Source organism: Pleurodeles waltl, chromosome 11 (genome assembly GCF_031143425.1).
Source record: "Pleurodeles waltl isolate 20211129_DDA chromosome 11, aPleWal1.hap1.20221129, whole genome shotgun sequence".
NCBI classification, from domain to species: domain Eukaryota; kingdom Metazoa; phylum Chordata; class Amphibia; order Caudata; family Salamandridae; genus Pleurodeles; species Pleurodeles waltl.
This window is the reverse complement of record NC_090450.1, coordinates 534,024,026-534,047,623: the sequence shown is the minus strand read 5'-3', so window position 1 is coordinate 534,047,623 and position 23,598 is coordinate 534,024,026. Positions and strand designations below refer to the sequence as shown.

Genomic DNA, 23,598 nt, shown 5'->3' with positions numbered 1-23,598 from the left:
GTAATGAGGCCTATATCCTGTAAATACTCCTTTATTTTATCTTGTGAGCCATTTTAGAATACAAGACCATCCAGGAAGTGACCATAACCCTCAAATAATCACAGTTCAGAGCAAAGCATGTGTCCAGGAAGGAATAAATCTCCTTAAGGGGGAGCTCCACTCTGAAAATTTAAAGAGACTAAAATGGAGCTCTTGTACGGTCAAAGCACAAGCGGAGGTAGCAGTCGAGATCCTGGAAAACATGGCCAACGAATCAATGAATGCAGTTGTCATATGGGAATCATTTAAAAAAAAAAATCTTATTAACCAATCTTTGGCGAAGGTTAGGTCTAGGGGTGTATACCTTGGACACAGTAACAGCATACTTATGCCACGTGCAGTACGGATGAGGAAATCAGCAGTGAATAGGCTCTTGAGGCAACTGCAGAAACATCCGGAAGATGGATCAATCCTGAAATCGCTACGGAAGGAAAGGAAGCTTCTAAAAAGGGATATTTGGCTGTTTAAAATAGCAAAACAGGAATTGCTATGGACAAAATTACATCATGCATCGGTATCTATAAACTCTAGATGCTTCTGGAGATTAGTTAATAACATTGAGAAAGGCACCAGGGCTGCCAACAATGCAAATCTCAATGAGAAGCCATGGGTGGGATACCTAAAATCCCACTTTAAGGAATCATCCTCAGCATATGTTGGCCCAGCTACATGAGTGGGCCTAGGCTCAGGAGCCCATCATGTTAACCCCACACGAAATAACCAAAATAATAGAAGAATCACATACATATTGTGCATTTGGCCCTAATGGCTTAGCCCCAGGCTCTGTTTAAACAACTTACAACGAGATGGGTGGCTTTTTTTTTATAGTAATGTTTAATTATATGCTGGCAACAGGTACAATTCCGGATAGTTGGAAGGGCTCAATAATCCATCCTATTTATAAGGGAGGGAAAGCCTCCCAACCATCTAACTATCATCTAATTGTTGTTTTGGATGTGGACCTCAAATACTTTTCTATAAGACTTTTGCAGCATTTAGAACGGTGGGCCTCGGATAATGGTATGCTCCCCATTAATCAAACAGGCTTTACTAAGAAGCAGGACACTTTAACCAACCTTATGGCTCTTAGTTTAATAATTAATAGAGCAAAGGCTACAGGGATGCCTCTCTATATGTGTTTTGTAGATTTTAAAGCTGCATTTGACTGTGTCCCCCGAAACAAGCTGTGGGCAAAATTGCAGCAGTGGGGGCTCCCGGCAAACTTACTGAATGCCATTATTATGCTCTATTCAAACACCTGGGTAAAAATCAAACTTGGGAATTGTTCCTATGTATCCAGGTCTATTAAGACCACAACTGGACTGAAGCAGAGCTGTGTTTTAGCTCCACTTACCTATCTCCAGTCTTAGATAAGCAGCCAGCCCACCCCCCTATTATAGGCGGCCGCCAAATAACCAACCTACTGTATGCAGATGATCTGTTGTTGTTTAGCAACTCTAGAGTAGGTTTAGTGAAACTGCTGCACAGTTTAGGAGGATATGTGCAGGCCTATGATTGGAAATAAATCTAGGTAAAATGAAAATTATCCCCCTCAACCACAAACCCACTTTACACCGTAAGTGGTATTTGAACGGGTGTCATATTGAGGAAGTGGCAGCATACACATATCTTGGGGTCCGGATCGACTCAAAAGGTACGTTTGCAGGCCATAGAGAAGTAATCAGGGAGAAGGCATAAGCCCTAAATCATGCTTTTGGGAATCTAGCAAAATCAATCCTTCGGTGTCCACTTAAGCTGATGGCCATGGTCATGAGAGCTAAATTACTACCAACACGGAGGTGGCCTTGTTAGATAAGTTACTTATTAAATCATAAAAACAAGTCTTTCAGCTACCGAGAGCGGCCTCTCCAGCCCAAGTTATATTAGAATTTTCCTTAGTAAAGCAATCACTGGCCAGGCCAGCAGCATTCATTAAGGGTTGCTATAAATTACATCTTGCCACTAAGAGAACCCTAACTAATGTAGTCTGGCAGGAAATCAATCTTGAAAGGGGCAATAGCAGCTTCAAGGAGCATTTAGAAACAAGCATAGCACAGCTGGAGTTGGGTGATCTAGGGGTAATTCATTGCTGACCCCTGCATTTAGGAAAGCAGTAAATAAATCAGCTAAAATGTTAAGCTGGCTAGGAGATATGGGAGAGCTATCCAAACAGTCACACAGCTGGCTGGTTCTAAATTCATATAAACTAGGCATAGAATCACCCATTCTGACTGCTCCTCTATCCCTGAAATTTAAACAGAGCCCTTCTACCGCTGAGACTGGGAGTTTTTCCAACTCTTGATTTCCTACCTAAATGGAAAAAGGAGGCTGAGATACAATCCCAGGATTGTAGGTTATGCCATCAGACTATGGAAACATTGATTCATGTGGTCTGTATATGTCCAGTCCTCCAAACTCAGAGAAGGGAACTACTGAGAAGGGAATTCAATGCCCTAGGAGTTCGATCATGTAGGCCATCGGTCATGTTAGCACTTGACCCAAGCAATGAAGTGTTAAACATTAGATTAGTCCAGTTCCTGGAAATCTTTGCCTCTCTTGTCGCTTCTCCCCGCTCCCTCTAACGAAGAAGTAGTGGTGGTTCTGACAAAATTAGCATTTTGCATTGAAGGCCAAGGGAATAGGGTATGTTTGCTTGCCCAACAACCTTTGCTATGTCAAGGTAAGCCTGGGATATAGATACGATAAGTTTAGGCAAAGTGGGGAAAAAACCCACTCAATACCCGCCCCCAGCCGTGTAGGAATTATGAAGCCTCTATGTAAGGGCTAGGCCGTGTTCTTATTAATACTGCTTCGGGGCAGCGGGGCTTTTATCATGATTGTTTTCTTTCATAATGATGATTTATCTTTTTAATGTTGGGCGTCTTTGTTATCTGTGTATTGCATTTTATTATTGTCGGCATAACAGACTTGCTTGCCAAGAGTGAGGATTTAAAGGATGTATGGGTGGGTTATTGGGCAAGAATATTTAGGGCACGGATAAATAGGCCCGGGACAAATAAAGATATGTAATGATGTGATGGACAGGAGGATTTCTGCTTAAGACGTGCTCCCGGGTCTCAGGTGTTTTTAATATGAGGTATTTTATTATGATTGCGTTATATCATCTTAGTATATGTATGCTTATTTGATACCCTTGCACTATATCTAGCATAAAAGTTTTGTATGTTAGCTGAAGAGGGTAATGGGCAAGTGGGTAAGAATACCCTCGGTATTGTTAATCAGGTCTGGGTTTTTTTGAGATGTTTTATAGTTTTTATTAACTCGTTTTATTCATTGCAGACACTTTTTTTCAATTTTGAATATTGCCAGTCCATAGTTGACTTGTATAACCAGCTCCATATTCCAATGTATTTTAATGCTCAAGTATTGAACAGGTTTTTCACATCATTTTAACGGGAATTTGATAACAGGCTTACCAGTAGCCGGTGTAATCTGAATTCACTGGAACTTGCTTCAAATTAATCTGCAGTCCTGAACAAAATGCCAAATTTGATAATTTCCCTTATTAAGGGGATACATTATTTGAAGGGACTTTTCCATATAAAAGTTTTTCACTTGCATACAAATGTTAGTTATATTTATTATTATTATTATTTTTGAAACACATGCTGCTTTCCTTTGAAGACGTGGGTGCATTTCATTTTTTAAAAAGTTGCTTTTTTAAAGAGCAAGCACAGTCATGTTGGTCTGCTGACAGGCCACCATCCACATGATGATGGAGATTCCTAATAGTCTGCAATTTGCAACTACTCTCATTGCGACCCACTAGGAATAATTTTTTGGCAAACTGACGTATTAATACATAGGTCGGTTTGCACAAAAAAACAATTGTTTCAAAAATACTGGTTGCAAATTGCAATCAGTATTTTGAGACCAGTTATTCGTACATCTGTCCCCAAGTTCCATCAATCCAGCAACTTCTGTGACAATTACTTATTTTACAGGCAGGAGTTCGATTACAATCACAAATAACAAGGGCATTAAGGGACACCGCTACCTAATACCTCTGGTGATCTGTAAGGGGGAGCATCTGCTTCCATTGATTTTGATGCTGGCTACCAGATTCGTATTGAGGAGACCAGCCACGCACAGAATCCTCTCACCCTGTCCCATCTGCCTTAATACAGAGAGCATATTGGGGCATTTGAACAAATCAAATACATTTTCTGTGTCTAACAGCAGGGGTGGGACAGTTATATCAGCACCTTTTAGGTGCATAAGAGAAAAGAATGTGAATAAGATATCATTTTGATCAGTCTGGTATGAGGTCCAGTTGTTCTAGTAACAACATAACAAGGATATATGGCTGTAATCATGCCACAATTACTTTTGCTAAAATGTTGGTATCAGTGTTGATCAACAATAGTGGCCTATGGGAAGCACACTCAGGGACTTTCCTGGCTTTAAGAATACTGTGATGATAGCATCAAACACCATTGGAGAGAGCCTTCTGAGATCTCTGGCCTCGTCATAGACATCTGACAAGTACAAGGCTATTTTGTACCCATATTACTTGTAAAATTTAGATGTTAATAAGTCAGCACCTGGGGCTTTACCGCAGAGAAAAGATTTTATAACACTCACTATCGCATCTACAGTACTTGGCTGATTAAGTGGTTCCCTTTCATGAAGTTCAAGCTAAACTAACATGTTACCAGAAATGTACTCCTCAATATCACATCTGGTTACATCAATCTTGGTTGTACTTATATCTGCTTAGTACTTAGTTCATACCTCTAAAATATCAGGTGTAGTCCTGTTTAATTGTTTAATTTTTAATAATTCTCTAGATGCCTATTTGCATTGTAGTAACCCGGCCAGCATCCAACTGGGTTGCTCATCCCCCCCCCCCATAATGCTTTGCCATTGCATGCTTGTCTAAGTATTTCACTTCGCAATTGGCTTCCTCAATAAATTCTGAGAGTACTTCATGTGTATTTCCTCTCTCCCTGGGGTTGGACACCTTGGTGTAGCTGTCTTCAAGAGTTTTAAGTTCCCTTTCCAATGCCCAACGCCCAGGGCATATTGAATTGTGGATACTGGCCTGTTTAGCAATGTAAAGGCCTCCAATACAGGCCTGAAATGCCTAATGTGGCACTGCTATAAACTGAGCCCTCGTTTATCTTAAAATATTCCTCAATACCCTGTCTGTGTCCTTCCCTAAAGCCAGAATCTAATCATGCGTTTGAGGGGAAAATCCGAGGTCGGCTCGTGTAATTGTGCTTTGAATACATCAAAAACAGCATCACAGGACAGTGGTCAGATAAGATGCATGGCAGAATCTCTATTGCTAATGTTAGTATAAAGGCATACCTAACTATTAGCCAGTAATTGATGCAGGGAGCCCCAGCATGAACTGTGGAGTAAAATGTATAGTCTCTATTTATGTGGTGTTTCGTTCATCAAACATCTAAAAGGACATGGTTTCCAAGCACTGGCTGAAGCATAAGTAAAGCAGAAGAGGGAGGTATTTTACATTTCATGGATCTGTCTTTTTGCACATCAAGTATAAAATTGAATTCTCCACCCGAAAGGATAATCCGTGGATTCGGTTTGTCACATTTGGTGATTTATTGTAAAAACATGGGGAATCTGCATTGGGGCAGTAGGAGTTGAAGTGTCACATGCTCATTGTCTATAGTACCTTGCAGTATTAAGTATATATCTTCAGTATTGGTAATAGTGCCCATGTGTAGAATATGGTTCCCATTTTTGATTAACATTGCTACTCCTCTCGAATATGAATTATAGGATAAAAGTACTAGTGTGATCCCCATGCTTTAGCAAAAATCTTTTCTGATACAACTGTCAAGTGAGCAATGTTACGATTATGCCTATTGTAATATGAGAGTATGTGCCTAACTTCCCTGGGACTATTTAGTATCTTAACATGCCAGGTGTCTAGTTCAATTATACAGCACCTTGATTATGCATTAACCTGAGCTCAAGGTATACCTTCACAGTTTCAGTGGTTATGGAAAGTCTATTCTATCAAACCTGTCATATTCTGTGTTACATCTTGCGTATTAGGAGTTCTTCTTTTCAATCTGTGGACTCCCTTAAGTGAAGCAGCATGGCCTCTCTGTTATGACTATTCAAATAAGGTGTTAAAACAAATTGTAAAAGGGGATGCTCTATATCACCTCAACAATAACAATTTCAGTAACACAGGATGCGACTCCAACATGGGGTTCTAAGAGGCATCAGATGGAGACATGAAAAACACCTCCACTGAGGCCCGATGACATATGCTGCATTGAAGTACATTGCCTATGTTTTAATTATTCACCAAGTTCACAATACTGCATGGATCATCCTAACTCCTGATCTTGCTTGGTGCTGAACACAGAAGCATTTGATAAAAATCAACAGAGTCGTAGAAGAGACTGACCACCCTTACACCCACCGTCAATTTTTTTTTTTTTTTAACCTGCAAATCACACCAAGATTCTTGCAGAATGGACCTCCCTCGAAACATATCTTGCTGACATTATAAATGTACCTGAGTTTTCCCTCTTTAGTATTACCCAATTATCACTAATTTGAAATTCTAGGTGGGGTGTATTCATTTGACACTGTAGTCATAGAGCAAAGCAAAATGCATAAACCAAACAAAAGGAGAAACACAATTGCGGTGCTTGTGTCATGCAGGTGATTTGTAATTTTTATATTGGATATTTCTTTCTTAAGGCCCCATACACAAAGCCATGATTTAGAAATCAAGAATTTTGCACCCTCTGGATTCACAAGGATCTCAGCAATACAGATGGACAATAGTGATACATTTCCCTGAATACTCCAGTGATTAATATTTACATATGCAGAATTTGCACGTGTAAACCTGACAAAAATGTGCATTTAAATATTTAACCTTTTTCGTTTTTCAACAGGGGATACATTTCCTCATTGAGAAATTCCTTCCTCCATGCCATGTTCGCACCCTGGAAAAGCATTTTCTTTTGCCTTTGGCCTGAATAACGTGTGTTATTCCAGGGTGGGATATGACTTGAAAGATGTACGTGATGCTCATATACTTACGAGGTTATAATTATTTTTGTGGTTGCTTATTTCCACCCATCAATACCCACAAATCACTATTCGATTAATAATTACATTCAATATCCCCATAACCTGGATTTAAAAAGTCAGATGAAAGGGACTGACATTTTTCTTGCCACATAAATAGAAATCAAAGCTGTTCCTTCTGACTTTAGGGCGTTTTCACTCTGCCTTTCTCTCCTATTCATTGTGTAGTTCCACACTGGGCGGGAAGTGTACAAGAGAAATAATTGTATTTCGCGGTTGCCATTATGACTGCTTAGGTAGAGAACATGTCAGTTTAATAGAGCGCAAAAGATCACATACTGTACAAAGAAATAATACTTAGAATATCAAAGTTCAAGCAAGCAAAACTTGTTCATGCATAAAAAGCACTGATGGATGGAACTCATATGTCAAACTAACTCAGGTCTATAGTTACACTTGCTTGATATCAAGTAACAAGTCTCAAATCTGTGCTTGATTGTGCACAGGCTTACGGTACCAAGCTGAGACCTGAACTGTAACAAATGTGCTAAAGTTGCCAGCTCAGATGATCACTTATTTAAGTTTGCCTGATTCATGTCGGACCCATGTTATCTATGAGTGTAAAGTGAACAGGCTCAGATCAGAACTTGTGTCTGGAGGAGTCTGTCCAGTCAGGGAGCTAGTATCAATAGGGCGATCTATCCCGAGGGATAGTGCCCATTATTACAGTAAATGTGCTGCTTGGAGTGCAGGTGCGAACTCACATGCCATGCGCCTCTTGGTATCCTGTGCCTGTGTGCTGGCACGAAGGATTTCCCACATGTGCATGGTCCTCACCCCAATGCAAATGAGAAGATGCCCCTATGAGAGATCCATATTGTAGAAAGCGCCATGCATTCATCTGCTGCTCTTTCTACAATACAAAAGTGCACGGAAAGTGCAAAAAGCAGGTGGACGCAGGATACATTGTATTATATGGCACCAGGAAAATATTTTTATTTTGCCCTTTTTACGTTATGAGTGGTCACACAGAAATGTGTACTTGGTTCTGCCTGACTTATGGTGAAAAGGCTAAGATCTATGGGTGTCAGGCCTCACTTGTAGTTTTGCTATTTTAAGATAACGTATCTCATATCTGCTGTCATTTACGGGTCAATGCTCATATGTGCCAGATACCTTATGGAACGAGTTGATCAGACAGGCTCAACTCTATATGTAATATTGTATGAATCCATGTGATGAGATTTAGATTGTTTTGGGGTGACTGCCCATACCGTTCCTTGGGTCTACATTGTTTTTCTAGGTTCCACAGTTCAGGTCTGTATTTCCTTCTGTGATGGTGCTGTGACCTCTCTCAGAAAATACTTGCGGTTAGATGTTGTTCTAAAATATATCTATACCATTATTTACTGGTGAATCGTCAACAGTCACATATACCATGTGGGATGGAGTAACCAGACAGGTTCATATTTTTATTTGGTTTCATGTGGATTGATGTAACCATTTGTGTGACATTGTGCCAAACAGGTGTAGATCAATAGCTGATGATGTTTGGGCCGGGCTAGCTCTGAACATCTTTGTGGGTTTATGGTAACAGATGACCTGATATGTAGTTTTGAATTTTAAATTTACCCAATACTAATTTTCACTGAGCTACTGGTCATTCAAGGTACTCCGAGTTCGGATTGGTATACGATTTTGTGTGAGCCAGGGATTAATCACTTTACCTCCACAGTTCAACCATTTTTCACAGACCAAGTCTCTCTCCCCTTTGTCCCTCTTATTATCTCGCTACTGGCAATCACCGCAATATTCCTAAGTATTCCTCTCCAAAGCTTTTTTTCACCTTTTACTTGCCCTCATTTTTCACTTCTTTGTCTTCTCCTGAGTCCGTTTCCCCCCAATGTGTCTTCATAGAGATTCAAAACCGACCGTACTTACAACTCAATGAACTATTTTCCTTTACAGGCTTGCTAACGTGCACTGAGACGAAATAAAAGAATGAATATGCAGTGGAATGTGCTTGTGTCATAGGTAAGAAGAAATCTTGCAGTTCATTTTCATCCTCTATTAACACTTTTTTAAAAGCCCGATGTGAGATGGAAAGTGTAGGCAAAGGTAGGAGCAGCAGGTTTGACTCGTTGAGTCAGGCGCAAAGGTTCCTTACCAGCCCCTGTATTTATTTACAGCAAGGAGGGACATAGGCAAAGGGACCCAGAAGGCACATGGGAACAGGCACGTAAGACAGTATGGCACTTAAGGGACACATTGAAAGGTGGGGCAATAGAGGCTCAGTCTGTGAAGCAAGCATCAGAAGAGACCAGAATGTTAACACATTAGTTTAGTGGAAAATGTGGTATAGTGGTTAAGTTGTTGACTTTGTAATCAGGCAACTCTGGTTCCAATCCAGCCTTCACCTTGGATTGTAAAGTTCTGATCAAATCACTTTGAGAAGAATTACAACTATATGTATAATCTTGAATTTGTGCTGCATACGTGCAAGCTCCCACTTGATGTACACAATCCTAACTTGTTTCACAGACCCTTTTATCTCATGTATCCCAGCTAGATGAGCCCTATGTAATTACTAATGTACATACAACAAATATGCGGGGGAATGGAAGAAGGCAAGTTGACATGTTGTCTTCCCTTTATACTGAAGGCAGTTAACTAAAGTAATGAGCAATGCCACGCAAATAAATGGGATTCAAAGGGAAGCATACTGATGTGCTACATTCAATGTAAATATAAATCTGTGTGTTTGAAATCTGCATAGTTTCTGCTGTGTCATTCACTTCTTCCTCTTTATCCTTGTTAGACCTATTGCTCTTCTGCCCCATTTACCTTCCATCTGTCTTCACTTGCCTCGCCCTCTCTTTCTTTCCCATCAACAGTACCCTAACATTTCTCACGTCACCTGTTATGTCCCTATTTCTTGTATGTCTCCCATATCTGTTGAATTGCCTATTCCTTCCTTGCTGTGTCCATCAAAGACCTTCCTCCTGCACATAGGCCAGGCAAAATTGTAAAGAGATGAAGAAGAGTTCAAAATGTAATGATTATAATTCACTTACAATAGTTCTAGGATGATTCGTGTGGAAGAATGAGTAGAACAAAATACAACCTTTATTTAATTGAAAGAGTGCATCACCTTCCAGGTAGTTCAGTTTGCAAATTAGCCTTAGTCCTTTTCTGCCCTTTAGCTCTGTCTCTACCCAGATTTCCTTTTTTGTAACTTAACTGTGTTTCCTTTTTGTCCCTCTGCTATTCCACTCTACCCCGCAGCACCATTCGTAGTTCAATTGCTCTAGCTTTCTTCTCTCCCCGATTCTTCCGATACCCACTCTTTTAAGATCTAGCATTATCCAAGACCTTTTGTTTTCCTAGAAAAAGTTTTAGAAATACATACCTATACATACATGCGGACTGGGGCTACCAGTCAGCCTTCTTCATCCAATGTCATTCAAATGTTGCGTCCTCCCACAACAGAGTACAGCACTGGGCAATGGCTACGTCCACTTTAGCAACTGGTTCGCATCTGCATGAGTGATAGCATTCCGCTAGCTACAGAGAAAATAGGGCACTTAGATGGAAGCCCTCGTATAACAATCTTTTCTTTATTATTTCTGTTCATTTTTTAATATTTTATTTGCACTGGTCCAGATGCTCCCCGCACATTGATACTGGGCTACTTGTTTGTATTGATATGCACCTGTTACTTTCTCATTTTCCACACTGCTCATATATGCAGATGCAAACACACACAAGGGCGGACATCTTTTTTTTGTAAAATACAACAAAGCAGTTTAAGATGGACATGAGCATATGTGTTCATATATGGGTGGCTGTCATTGAATATTATTTATACTTTACAAAAAAACAATTAAAAGGATACCAGCACTGGCAAGGCTAAAATGCTCAGCAACCAAAGTCCGACCCGTTAGCTCTGCCATTATTTGATCCTATATCGCTACTTCTGCTCACTTTATTGCTTTCTGAACTTCTCCCTAGTAAACTCTCTATTGCTCTAACACACTGTATTTCTCTAATCTATCTCTTCCTGACACTATTGCTTTGATACTCTGCCCCTTTCCCAACCTCTCTATTTTTCACTTCCATCCCACTCTTGTTCTATTCTCTGTCTTAGGCATTTCTTATTTTCTATTTACCTTTTCCTCTTGTCTTCTTTGCCCTCCATTAGGTATCCTCCCTTCCTTATCTGCTTGTGCATCAGGTGTTTGCATTCACAAAGCAATTTGCGAATTAGTTGCTAAGGAAACAGGGGATTTGATAACTTTGAATACTTATCCAGGTGATCAATTTAGGACTACAAGTGAGATGAGATGATTGATTTAGGGCCAGATTACGAGTCCAGGTGTTTGTTATCACACCGGATAAATAACAATACCATGGGGTATGTTATTTTTTGGGTGCCATAAATTACATCTAATACGAGTTTGTGGGGAACGCCATGCAGATTTTGGTGTTTAAGACACCAAAATCCACATGGTATTGTAAATACCATTTTGCTTTCCCATGTTAAATTTCGCCAGGTTTGAACCAGTCAAAATTTCACGACAGTTGCGGTATTTAACACATCTGATAATAATCGGATGTTTTATATACAGCCTAACTAGTAGTTCCGACCTGCAACTGGGGCACAATGTAAACACTGTAAACATATTACTCTATTCGGAGACTCCCCCATGGTGACTAAGGGCCAGATGTAGGAACATTCCGAATTACAACCCGCAAATTGCGAGTCAGAGCGGGTCGCAATTTGCGAGTCGCAATTCGGAATGTTGGATGGTGTCCCTGACACCATCTAAGACTTGCAAGGGGGTCGCAAAGGCCCACCTCATGAATAATCATGAGGTGGGTCGCAATTTGCGACCCCCTTGCGAATGGCGGCCTTCACAGGGATGGTGGCCTGCTGCGGACAGCAGACCACTATGTCTGTGACTGCTTTTTAATAAAGCAGTTTTTTGTTTTTTTTGTATTGCAGCCCATTTTCCTTAAAGGAAAACGAGATGCATTACAAAAACTAAAAATGAAACCACTGCCTGCTCTGAAAAAATGTTTGCAGTGCCATTCACAACGGGGAAGGGGTCCCATTTCAAAAGGGTGCAAACTGCGATTGGTTTGCAACCGCGTTCGCAGTCACAAACCAATCCTGCATAGCACTGCGACTCGCAATAAGGAAGGGAACACCTCTTCCTAATTGCGACTCGCAAACCCGTTTTGCAATTCGGTAACCAGGTTACGAGGTTTGTGCATTGCAAAATGCTTTTTGCACGTCGCAAACAGCGAAATTCGCTGTTTGCGACGTGCAAACTGCTTTGTACATTTGGCCCTTAGTAAAGAATGTAAAATAAACAGAATATACCAATATTATATCAATTCATAAGGGTGTGAAAGCTCTAAATCTTTAGGCCATGCCCTGCTCAGTGACATTTTGTATGTTTATTGTCCCCTAATTGCTCTGATGCAGCTCCTTTGGTAACATACTTTTTCATAATATATTGACTTTCTCGCTGCAGTTATTCGCTGACTTCCTGTGCTTCGCTTCTCCATTTGGTTCTCCTGGACGGAGTATGAGGACAGCTGCTAAGTTGCATCTTGCCAACAATGTGTAGGCCATCTCTTTTATATGGGCTAACACATTGTTTTTGGGATTTAGACACTCATTATATAAACTGGGTCTGCTGTGGTTTGAGCTGAGTTGCTCAAGTAGGATTCCCAGGGCTACAGCTGCTTTACAGAAAACATTACCACACTTACAAACACTTTGGGGGTCATTATGAGTTTGGCGGGCGGAAAAGGCTGCCCGCCAAACTTCCACTGTCAGGTTGCCGCCAGTGGGACCGCCTTCCTGCAGGCCGCATTATGAGTTCCACACTGGATCAGCGGGCAGAAACTGTGTTTATGCCTGCTGGCCCAGCAGAGAACAGCCCACAACATTGACGCCGGCTCATAATTGAGCCGGCAGCAGTGTTGCGGTGCATGTAGGGTGCAACAGCACCCTTCGCGCTTTTCACTGTCTGCAAATGCAGACAGTGAAAAGCGTGACAGGGCTGTCCATAGGGGCCAAGTGCATGGGCAATGCACGGGCCCCTTGAACCCCATCTCCGCCAGCTCTTACATGGCTGTCTAACCGCCATGTAAAAGCTGGCGGAGAGGGGGATGGTAATCCCCAGGGCAGCGATGCGTGCAGTGCTGTCCTGGCGGATTAGGACCACCAGCACTGCCAGTGGAGGGAAACTGGTGGTGCTGGCGGTCCAACCGTGGCGCAACCAACACGGTCAAAATGTGGTGGTCAGACCGCCACTGTGACCCTGTAATTTATTTGTATTGTGCTCTCTGCGTGAACTAATTGCCTCTAGATGCTAGAGAGAACAACCTTTCATGCATGAGGGGGCACAGTTACATTGCCTGAACCAGACCTGTGAAGGAGTAGTGCAGAGAAAAAGGAAAACAGTATGAGAGTGAACCCAGGATATCGAGTGAGCAGGTTCAAGAAATAGTGCAGCAGCAGGAATGACAGACAGACGTGCCAGAAGCTACAGCACAGACCTTTCAAGGATAAACATGTGAGAGAAAGAGATCCTCTGACCCCTTCATGGGCCCCTCCGGGTGTTGACTGAAGTTTTGTCAAATGCGAACAAATGTTCGGTATCAGGGCATGATCCCTCCCCCAAGCTATTAGATCAATTAGATAAAATAACTGAGGGTGAACTTTATCCCGCTTTCTTTTTCCTTTCCTACTTCCCTTCACTGGATATGCTGTGGGCTCATGGTCTGCAGACCCTACCCCTTTTCCCTGATTCAAGCAACTTATAAGGGATCCCAAAGGGGACTAGACAATATATACATAGCGATACCCTTCTAAATGGTTCTCCTTCCCATACTATACATCAATAATATGGCAAACGCATGTGCAAATACTTAAGAGAGCCTGTGGGACTCACTAATGAGGACATGAATATGTTCTAGAGCATGGAACCTTCTACATAGAAAGGTTACTTCATTTGCAGAAGAGACTGAAAGACCCCAAGAATAGCATAGATATTAGACAGTAGCTACTCTTCACACAATTGCAAAAGGAGGCACACTAGTGAAACGTAAATCCCAGGCCCAAAGAATAGAAGATACTCAGGAGAAGCTGGAATATAAGGGGCAGAGTCAGGGCTTGTGCTTCAACTGTGTCACCTACTCTATATCTGTTATATACAGAACTATTGTAAATTTTAATTTTTCCTCTCTGAAACAATGGAGGCAGTGAAAACAAACTTAACATCCTATTTGTGTTATGTTAATATACTTTCATATAAAGTTGTGTTAATAAAAATACATATAGTCCTGAATGTATGAACTATTTGATTCAAATATGGATATTGTTTTATATTAGTTCTAGGCTGCCTGTAACACTGAACATGCATGCTAATTTTAATGACTGAATAGACCCGGAAGTGAAGGGCTCAAGCTTGTATATTATATTTTTCCTTGCAGTGTAAGCCTGCTTTTTAACTTGGCAACTGTAGGTGGGATTTAGTGATAACAATGAGGTTACTATTGGCCAATTGAATGATATCTTCCCATCAAGGTTGTTCAGCTTTTCCTTGCGGGGGGGGACATCAATCAATAAATCAATCAGTCAATCAAATGACTTGTAGAATGCATGGCTCCCCCAAAAAGAGTTTACCAGCACTACAGCTAGAGAAAGGTTTGCAAAAGTCTCAGAAAAGCCAGGTTTTTAGTAATCCGCAAAAGACCAGAAATGAAGTGCACATCCATTTTTTCAGGGAACGCCATCCCATTTTATTTTATTTTTTAAATGTCTTTTTATTGTTTTCTGCACATCAAACGATAGCATTTACAGTTTGTCCTAGTAGAATTTTGTTAATCCAATATAACATAGAACGTAAATAACAATAACAACTCAGGTCTAATCACATTCCAGTGTACATGTTTGCATCTCGTAGCTAAATCACATATTATATCTAATATCATACTTGGCAATTGGCGTAAACCATCCTTTATTTTACATACTATTTGCAGGTGAGTTGGGTTCCTGATCTGAGTGCCGACAATTTGTGTATGTATGCTCTTGTTATGTATGTTACTTCCATGTGGGACATCCACATTTCTTGCAGGTGTATATGTGGTCTTTTCATTAACTATCTGTCCGAGTTGCTACCAGGTTTCATGGTGGGCGCTCATCATTTTTAGCCTCCAATTTGGCAAGAAATGTTTCCCAAGCATCACACCCAGTGTGTTTCTGACCTTCATCTAATAGCTTACGTAGTACCTGATGTTCTGTGCGTGCCCAACGCAGTGTTAAGGCACGCCACGTTTTCAGATCTGGTGCTTTAGGGGCTTTCCAATTCATAGCAATTAATCTTTTGTACATTATAAAAGCTAGGCCTGCAAACCTATGTATATATTTATGCTTTTTATCCCTTTTCCTGACTCCCAGTAAACATGTTTGTTATAACTTTGTTTTGGTTGTCGTATGACAGCATATGGTGCAGCGTTGGGGAAGTACTGGGTTCCTATTCTCCTGATTTCCACGCCTTCTTGACTAAATGGCAAATAGAATAGTATGCTAAAAATTGGCCCATTTCCCACTGAGGTAAGGTCTCTCATAGATTCAAACGACATTAACTTTCCTTCCTCAAAGCAGTCTCCCACCGTTAGTAAGCCCGCCTCTGCCCAGGTTAGATCTGAGTACATGCCGGCTACGTTCCCCCTTCCTGGGATTTGACCCAGTGGGATGAGGGGGGAATATGGAATCCCTTTTCGACCCTTTCGGGTCCAGCATTCGTGTGCTGCTATCATTAACAGATTACCGGCTTACCCTTTTGCCACAATATTGAACAACCATGTAAGCAGTGGTTGGCCGTGTAGCTGCTTCATAATCAATATAATTTCAGCTGATTCGGGTCTGTGTAACTAATTTAGGATCCACTGCAGCTGTGCAGAGGCAAAGTACAGTTCAAAGTTTGGGGCTCCCAGTCCGCCCTGTCTTAGTGGGCACTGTAATGTGGCAAGAGCCACTTGAGTCCTGCCCGCCCCCTATATAAGTCTCAGTAGGACAGCGTTTAACTCGTAGAAAAAACTTTTAGGCACCATTACCGGCAATGCCGCAAAGAAGTATAGCAGTCTGGGGAGTAGTAACATATTCGCTATCGCCACTCTACCTAGTGGTGACAGTGGCAGTGCACACCAGAAACGTAGGGACCCCTTCAGGGAATTCAATGCGCGCCCCAGGTTACCATCTCTCAAGTCGTCAGGTTTGTAGTATATGTGAACTCCCAGGTATTTGAAGGTGTAGAAGCACCATTTCAAGCGCCCTTCTTGTGCTAACTTCCTGTTCTCAGTAGGCCATTCTGTCAGTGGGAACACACACGACTTATCGCAATTCACCTTCAGTCCTGATATCCTCCCAAATTCCTCTAATAGGTATATCACCAACCGTATGATTTCATATCCCCTTCTCACATATATCAGGGCATCATCCGCATATAACGAAACTATGTGGCGAATTCCTGCACTGAGCACTCCCCATCGCTCTCCTTCTGCGCGTAATCTAGTTGCCAGTGGTTCCATCGCTATGGCAAACAATAAAGGAGAGAGTGTGCAACCCTGCCTGGTGCCCCTTTCAATAGGGAAGCTGTCTGATATGATACCTCCTGTCTTCACTCGAGCTCTGGGTTCTGCGTATAATGTCTGCACCCAACCTATATAGTTAGGTCCGAACCCCATATTTTGCATTGTTGCAAATAAGTATTCCCACCCCAGTGTGTCGAATGCTTTCTCAATGTCCAGTGACATTGCCACGTTGTCATGCGCCTGGTGGAGTGTCCCCTATTATACTCAACAGTCTGCGAATATTCAAGAATGTGTTGCGTTTTGGGATGAAACCGTTCTGGTCTTCATGAACTAATGTGTGTATTATGGGAACTAATCTGTTTGCCAGGATTTTTCCCAGTATTTTGCAATCTATGTTTAGCAGCGAGAGTGGTCTGTATGACTTAACATCTGTGGGCTCACGGCCCTGTTTAGGTAGGACTACTATTAATGCTTCTCGCTGCGAGCACGGGAGTAGTTTATGAGACCATGCTTCTTCAAACACCTCCAGCAACTGTGGCTTCAAGTACTTGGAATACATAATATAATATTCTATTAGCAAGCCATCTATTCCGGGCGCTTTATTTCTAGATAATTGTGCCATGGCCGCTTCTAGCTCTACCATTGTCAGGGAAGCCTCCAGTGTCTCTTTACCTACTTGTGATAACTGTGTTAAGTTCTCTCCCCTTACAAAAAGGTCCCAAGCTGCTGGACAGTGCATGGTGCCCGCCCTTTATATAAACCTGTATAATACTTCTGAAACGCTTTGTTGATTGCTTCCTGACTAGTGGCCATAATTCCATCTGCCTGTCGTATAGCCCCTATAGGAGCTTGCTGGCGATCCTCTCGAAGTAGCCATGCCAGCAGTCTCCCAGATCTATCTCCTTCTGCCTGTAATCGCATTAAATAATAATTGTAGTCATGGCGACGGAGTCTCAAATCTGCTTCCTTATACTTTAAGCATATGTTCCCTAGTTCTACCTGCAATGCCCCATTATGTGCCACTGCGATTTCCAGCTTTCTCAACTCCTTTTCCAATGTGTTGACTTCAACATGTAGTGCGCGCCGGACCCCCCAGCTGGTAGACAGACAGTGCCCCCGGACAATGGTTTATGCGCATCCCACTCCGTTGCTCTTGTGTCTGTGGAGCCCTTGTTAATTTCACAGTCATTTCTTATTATTGTGTTTAATTCTTCCTTGAAAGCCTGATCTAGGAGAGCCTCCCCCTGCAAGCGGCAGGTAGGAATCGCAGATCTTCTCCTACCGCATTGCAGCGTTATCCGCAGTGATCATATAACGTCTTAGCAAGGTATTCCACATCTTTCATTAGTGAGCATATTTCGTGGGTGCCCCACATATTGTCTATCCTAGTGTGTACTTTGTGGGGTATAGAATAAAATGAATATTCTCGTTGTGTTGGGTGGCACGTGCCACAGAGAGTGTGTAGTCTCAAATCCCCCGCCCATGTCAATAGTGGACCTGTAGCATTTCTGTGTGGTAATCCTCTCGGGGGAGGGGTGGAGCGATCAAGTGTCTTGTCCGGTGTGCTATCGAAATCACCTCCTCACACCGCTGGAGCTTCCGTGTTGACTAACAAGGCAGGTGAAAGGGTGCGCAGGAATTCAGGCAATGCACTGTTAGGGGCATAGATCCCTATTAATGTAAGTTGTCTACCATCCAGCTGCTCCTCCAATATCACATATCTGCCCCCTTGATCTATTCTGTGTGTGTGTGTTGAACATACGGTACCCCTTGGGCTATCCACACAAGTACCCCCCTGGTGTATTACGAGTATGATGTGCCTATAATCTGTCCTCCCCTACGCCCCCTTAATACTTTCAGATCGGCCTCTAGTAGGTGTGTCTCTTGCAGGATGGCAATGTGTATCCCCTGGCGCTTAAGGCCGGCGTGCACACGATGTCTTTTACCCTGTGTCGCCATCTCCCCCCCACGTTCCACGTGATTATGTTGTATTCATGCATGACATGATTTGAGATCTGCCCCTTGTGCTTTTGCACCACCTTCGCACATGTGCCCCGACCTGAGCCACCCATGCACCCTCCATTCTTTCCCCTCGTTCCGTACTGGTAACATTAACTGCCAACTGTGCCACTCTGTTTCGTTGTTTGAAGAGACCTAGAAAACATAAGTAACTACAATCCCCTTCCCCACGCACCCCAACTAATCCCCCACAGCAATGCTGAACTTGAATAAACAAAATACACATCGCACTTCTAATAGAAAAAAGTTGTATCCATGCGGATACCCTCTGGGGAGGCATATTAGCAATTGGAGGTGACCTTTATAAGGGGTCCCCACCTCTGACCAAGTAATAAAAATAAAAAAAAAAAGGAAAAAAAAAGGATTACAGATGTCAGTGCCTCTGGTACTTGCCGGCCCCAATGACTACTCATGTGCAGTGATATATCATCCTCAGTTATCCATTGAACGAGGTAGTCCACCGTTCCTTGTGTGCAAAGGTCATGTCCCACTTGTGCTGTCCTGATCTTCTGCATCATTGTTCCGAGTCAGCCCCGTTATGACCAATGAAGGACAAGAACTCTTTGACCCTGTCCTTTGCTGCAATCACAGTGTATCTGCTGATCTGGATGTTACTTTCGGACCTCTTAGCGCCTCCAGTTGTCGTCCAGTCGGAGCTCACTGAGTCCGAATCTGTGTGATCCCTCACATTAGTGCATAGTGCGCCGAAGGAGTTCTGTGTGTGCAAGGACGTCTCCTGCACTACCTTTGCCCTCTCTGCCGCCGCTTGTTTTATTGAGGGTTGCGATTTAGAGCGTTTCCTGGTTTTCTTACGATCTGATGGCGTGATCCATTCCTCGCCATCTCCCGTGCTCTCCCGGGGCTGTGCCAGTCCCTTGGCATGCAACCATGTCCACGCGTCTTCCGGTGTGGGAAAAATATGCGTTTTATCCTCTGATATCACTCGTAATTTAGCAGGGAACATTAGGGCATACTTTATGTTGTGTTGCCAAAGTCGTTTAATTTTCAGAAAGGAGTTGCATTGTCTCTGTACTTCTTGAGTGAAATCCGGGTAAGCAGTGATAGAGGAGCCCTCATACTGCATGGGGCCTTTATTGCTTCATCCTGTGCAGGACAGACTGAGTGGATGCTTTTCTCCACTGGTTCTGGAGGGGGACTGGTGCCCAGAGTGCTTCATCCTGTGCAGGACAGACTGAGTGTAAGCATGTCTCCACTGGTTCTGGAAGGGGACTGGTGCCCAGAGTGCATCACTTTCCCCGTGACAGTCCCAGTTGCGTCCCTGCCCCTGCCGCTCATGGGCTAGCGGTGCTTGAGTTGGTGGTCCTTGCCCTTTTCAGGGGTCCTTGCCCTGTTCAGCGGTGCTTGCCCTGTTCAGCGGTGCTTGCCATGGCAGTCTTTGCCCTGTTCAGCGGTCCTTGCCCTGTTCAGCGGTGCTTGCCCTGGCGGTCTTTGCCCTGTTCAGCGGTCTTTGCCCTGTTCAGCGGTGTTTGCCCTGTTCAGCGGTGCTTGCCATGGCGGTCTTTGCCCTGTTCAGCGGTGCTTGCCCTGTTCAGCGGTGCTTGCCTTTGCGGTCCTTCATTGCCCAGCTGGGCTGGGGCTTTCGGTCCTTCATTGGGCAGCTGGGCTGTGGCTGCCGAGGCCCTCCTGGGCAGCTGGGCTGTGGCTGGCGGGGACCTCCTGGCCAGTGACAATTGGGCTGCCCTCCTGGGCACTGACTCTGGCGGTGGCCTCCTGGCCAGTGACGATTGGGCTGCCCTCGTGGGCACTGACTCTGGTGGTGGCCTCCTGACCAGTGACGATCGGGCTGCCCTCCTGGGCACTGACTCTGGCGGTGGCCTCCTGGCCACTGACGATCGGGCTGCCCTCCTGGGCACTGACTCTGGCGGTGGCCTCCTGGCCAGTGACGATCAGGCACTGACTCTGGCGGTGGCATCCTGGCCAGTGATGATCGGGCTGCCCTCCTGGGCACGGACTCTGGCAGTGGCCTCCTGGCCAGTGACCATTGGGCTGGCGGTGGCCTCCTGGGCAGCGGGGATGATGGCGGTCTTCTCCGCCGTGCTGCTCCTCCCAGACTTTGGCGATTTCTTCTGCCCCTTCCCCACCTTGGGAGGAGTCACAGCTGAGTGGACACTCCCCCCGGGACCCTTGTGAGCGGCTTTGCTGGCTGGAGTCTTCCCCCACTCCCGCCGGGCACTGTCCAACTTCTGGTGCTACACAGGGGGGGGGACTGGCTGTGCTGTGGCTCCGTGTCACACTGGCTGCCCTGGTGCCTGGTGCACTCCACATACCTCTAACAACAGGCACCACTGGTCCCGGAGTTTTTTTGGCTGAGGTGCTACTACGGGACCTATGAATTGGAGGGGGGGGGGAAGAGGTCAAGCTTGGTCAGGAAAAGTTTCTTAGGAACACTGGGACGGGTAGCTGGAGGGGGTCTGGGAGTGGAGGAAGAGGAGGTGGTTGTAGGAGGTGTAACTTTTGTGGCTTTGGGTGCAGGTGCATGCGCTGGAGGCTGTTGTGAGGTGGATGTATGTTGGGTGGGTGTGTGCCTGCGTTTGTGTACTTTGGGAGGGGGCGTCACAGACACACTGAGAGAGGACACAGGGGACGTGTAAATGGCAGTGGGGGTGGTGAGTGTACATGAGCGGGGTGTGGTGGTGGGTGTGCTGGTGCGGGACCTAGTGGCTGTAGTGGTAGTGCATGCAGGTGAGAGTGTAGACGAGACTGGGGGGGAGGAGGGAGACGACGAGGAGGGGGACACAGTGGAGGCAGTGGATGTTTGTGTGTCTGTATGTGTGTGATGCTTGTGTGAGTGCCTGTGGGATGTGTGGTGCTTATGTTTGCCTGAGCTTCCCTTGTGTGGTGAGGTGTGTGCATGCTGGTCTGATGGTGTGCTTGGGATAGGCTGGGGTACAGGGGATTGGGTCTGGGTGGAGGAAGTTGGAGGGGGGAGGCTAGACACAGGGACAATGGCTGCCATCAGTGCTGAGGCCAGAGTTTGCAGGGTTCGATGAAGGGCAGCCTGACCAGAATGAATGCCCTCCAGGAATGCATTTGTGTGTTGCAATTCCCTTTCTACACCCTGGATGGCATTCAAAATGGTAGACTGCCCAACAGTGAGTGACCTGAGGAGGTCAATGGCCTCCTCACTGAGGGCAGCAGAGATATCAGGGGCAGGGGCTGAGGTGCCTGGGGGGAAGGTGATGCCCACCCTCCTGGGTGAGCGGGCACGGGGCGAAGGCTGAGGGGCTGCTGGGAGGGCGTTGCTGGTAGGGGGGGTGGCGGCTGTACCTGTAGAAGTGGGGGGCACAGATTTTGCCGCCACCACAATAGAGCTCCTATCGTAGGACGAGTCCGTGTCACTGGTTGCAGATACTGTGACCGCCGTCAAGCTCCCCTCGCCCTCCGTCCCACTGGTGTATCTGAGTCCGTGGTGTAGCCCTCCATGGCCATGTGGGATGCAGCTCCCTCGTGCTCCGGTGCCACTGTACCTCCGCCTGATGATGCTGATGCACACAAGAACAGGGAGACCACAAAAAGGGGGGGGACGACAGAAGAAAGACAGGTTGAGTGCATGGCTTACCGCTACTGTTGGCAGACAATACAGACACAGCAGCCCCCTGCACTACGCCGCGCTGTTGGGCTCTACAGATGCAGTTCCTGGGATATGGCCTACATGGCTATGGTCGACATCTGCACACACAGATGACACAGGGGCATGTATACCTGTACTTTGCACTCTACAGAGGTGGGGTGGAGTGCCACATGGCCTGCATTACGGAGGGGCCTAGCCTACGGAACTTGCCCTGGCCTAGGGGAACCCACAGCCCTACTCCCCCACCCAGACACCTTCACTGCACGCAAAGTCCGCAGAATGATGTTGTACTCACCCCCTTGTGTCTGCTGCGATGCCCTCAAGCGCCCATCCAACTCCGGGTAGGCCACCGCCAGGATCCGGAACATCAGGGGGGTCATGGTGAGACGGGCACCCCTCCCACTTTGGGAGGCCATCCCCAGCTGAGCCTCTGCCGTCTTCTTGCTCCAGCGGCGAATGTCCTCCCATCTTTTCCGGCAGTGGGTTCTCAGTCTGTGGTGGACCCCCAGGGTCCAGACGTCCTTGGCGATGGCACACCAAATATCCTTCTTCTGGTGGGCGCTGACCTAAATTAAATGTACAGGGGAAGAAGAGAAGTCATTAGCAACTGCACCGTCGAAGTGAGTGGCCCACATCCCTACCCTTGCCATGTGGCACATGCATCACAGTCCATCATGCACGCAGAACCGTGGCCCCTTCCTTCTTACAACCAGCCCTCTCCACTCAGGCATAGCCCATACAAAGTGCTCCCTGTGTACTTACCTGTTGGTCTGGAGGACCGTAGAGTAGCTTGTACTGGGGGAGGACCCCGTCCACGAGCTTCTCCAACTCCTGTGCAGTGAAGGCAGGGGCCCTTTCCCCAGACGCACAAGCCATTGTCTCTTCCAGACCGAGGTCACAGCAGCACTTGCAGTGTAGGTCCTCTCCTGTCGAAGATCAGGTATCGAGTGATTGAACAGATAGAAAATGGCGGTCACGTCCGCGGCGGTGCGTACCATCCCCGCCGGCGCACTTCGTCATTGGCTCCTGGGACCCATAGGGTCCAATGTTAACCAATGCAGCATTGCGCCGCGGTCTTCGACCGCCTACCGCGATGGTGTACAACGCCAGTGCAGTTACCTCACATCCCATTGTCCCAGTTTAGAGGTCAGGCAGCTGCCATTTCAGGGGCCCACATGGCTTCATTTTCAACTGCGTCACACATACCTAGGCCTAGACTCAACACACATACAGGCAACTTTTTGGATTATGTTTCGTGTTCTGTGTAGACTGTGGGTACATACCTCCGA

The 23,598-nt window shown here is 45.1% G+C and overlaps 1 protein-coding gene and 1 long non-coding RNA gene across 3 annotated transcripts in view; one reads left to right on the top strand and one right to left on the bottom strand.

Moving 5' to 3' along the window:
• Positions 1 to 23,598, top strand: part of ZBTB38 (zinc finger and BTB domain containing 38) — a 180,112-nt gene that overhangs the window by 55,610 nt on the left and 100,904 nt on the right. Inside the window, exon 2 of the mRNA XM_069213942.1 lies at positions 9,055 to 9,120. The gene's annotated coding sequence lies outside the window, so the exon portion shown is untranslated. The remainder of the gene's footprint in view (positions 1 to 9,054; positions 9,121 to 23,598) is intronic.
• LOC138265849 (uncharacterized) overlaps positions 1 to 23,598 on the bottom strand; it is a 156,288-nt gene that overhangs the window by 105,495 nt on the left and 27,195 nt on the right. For both annotated transcript variants that reach the window (XR_011199434.1, XR_011199435.1), the window contains exon 3: positions 10,496 to 10,650. This is a non-coding gene — a long non-coding RNA (uncharacterized lncRNA). The remainder of the gene's footprint in view (positions 1 to 10,495; positions 10,651 to 23,598) is intronic.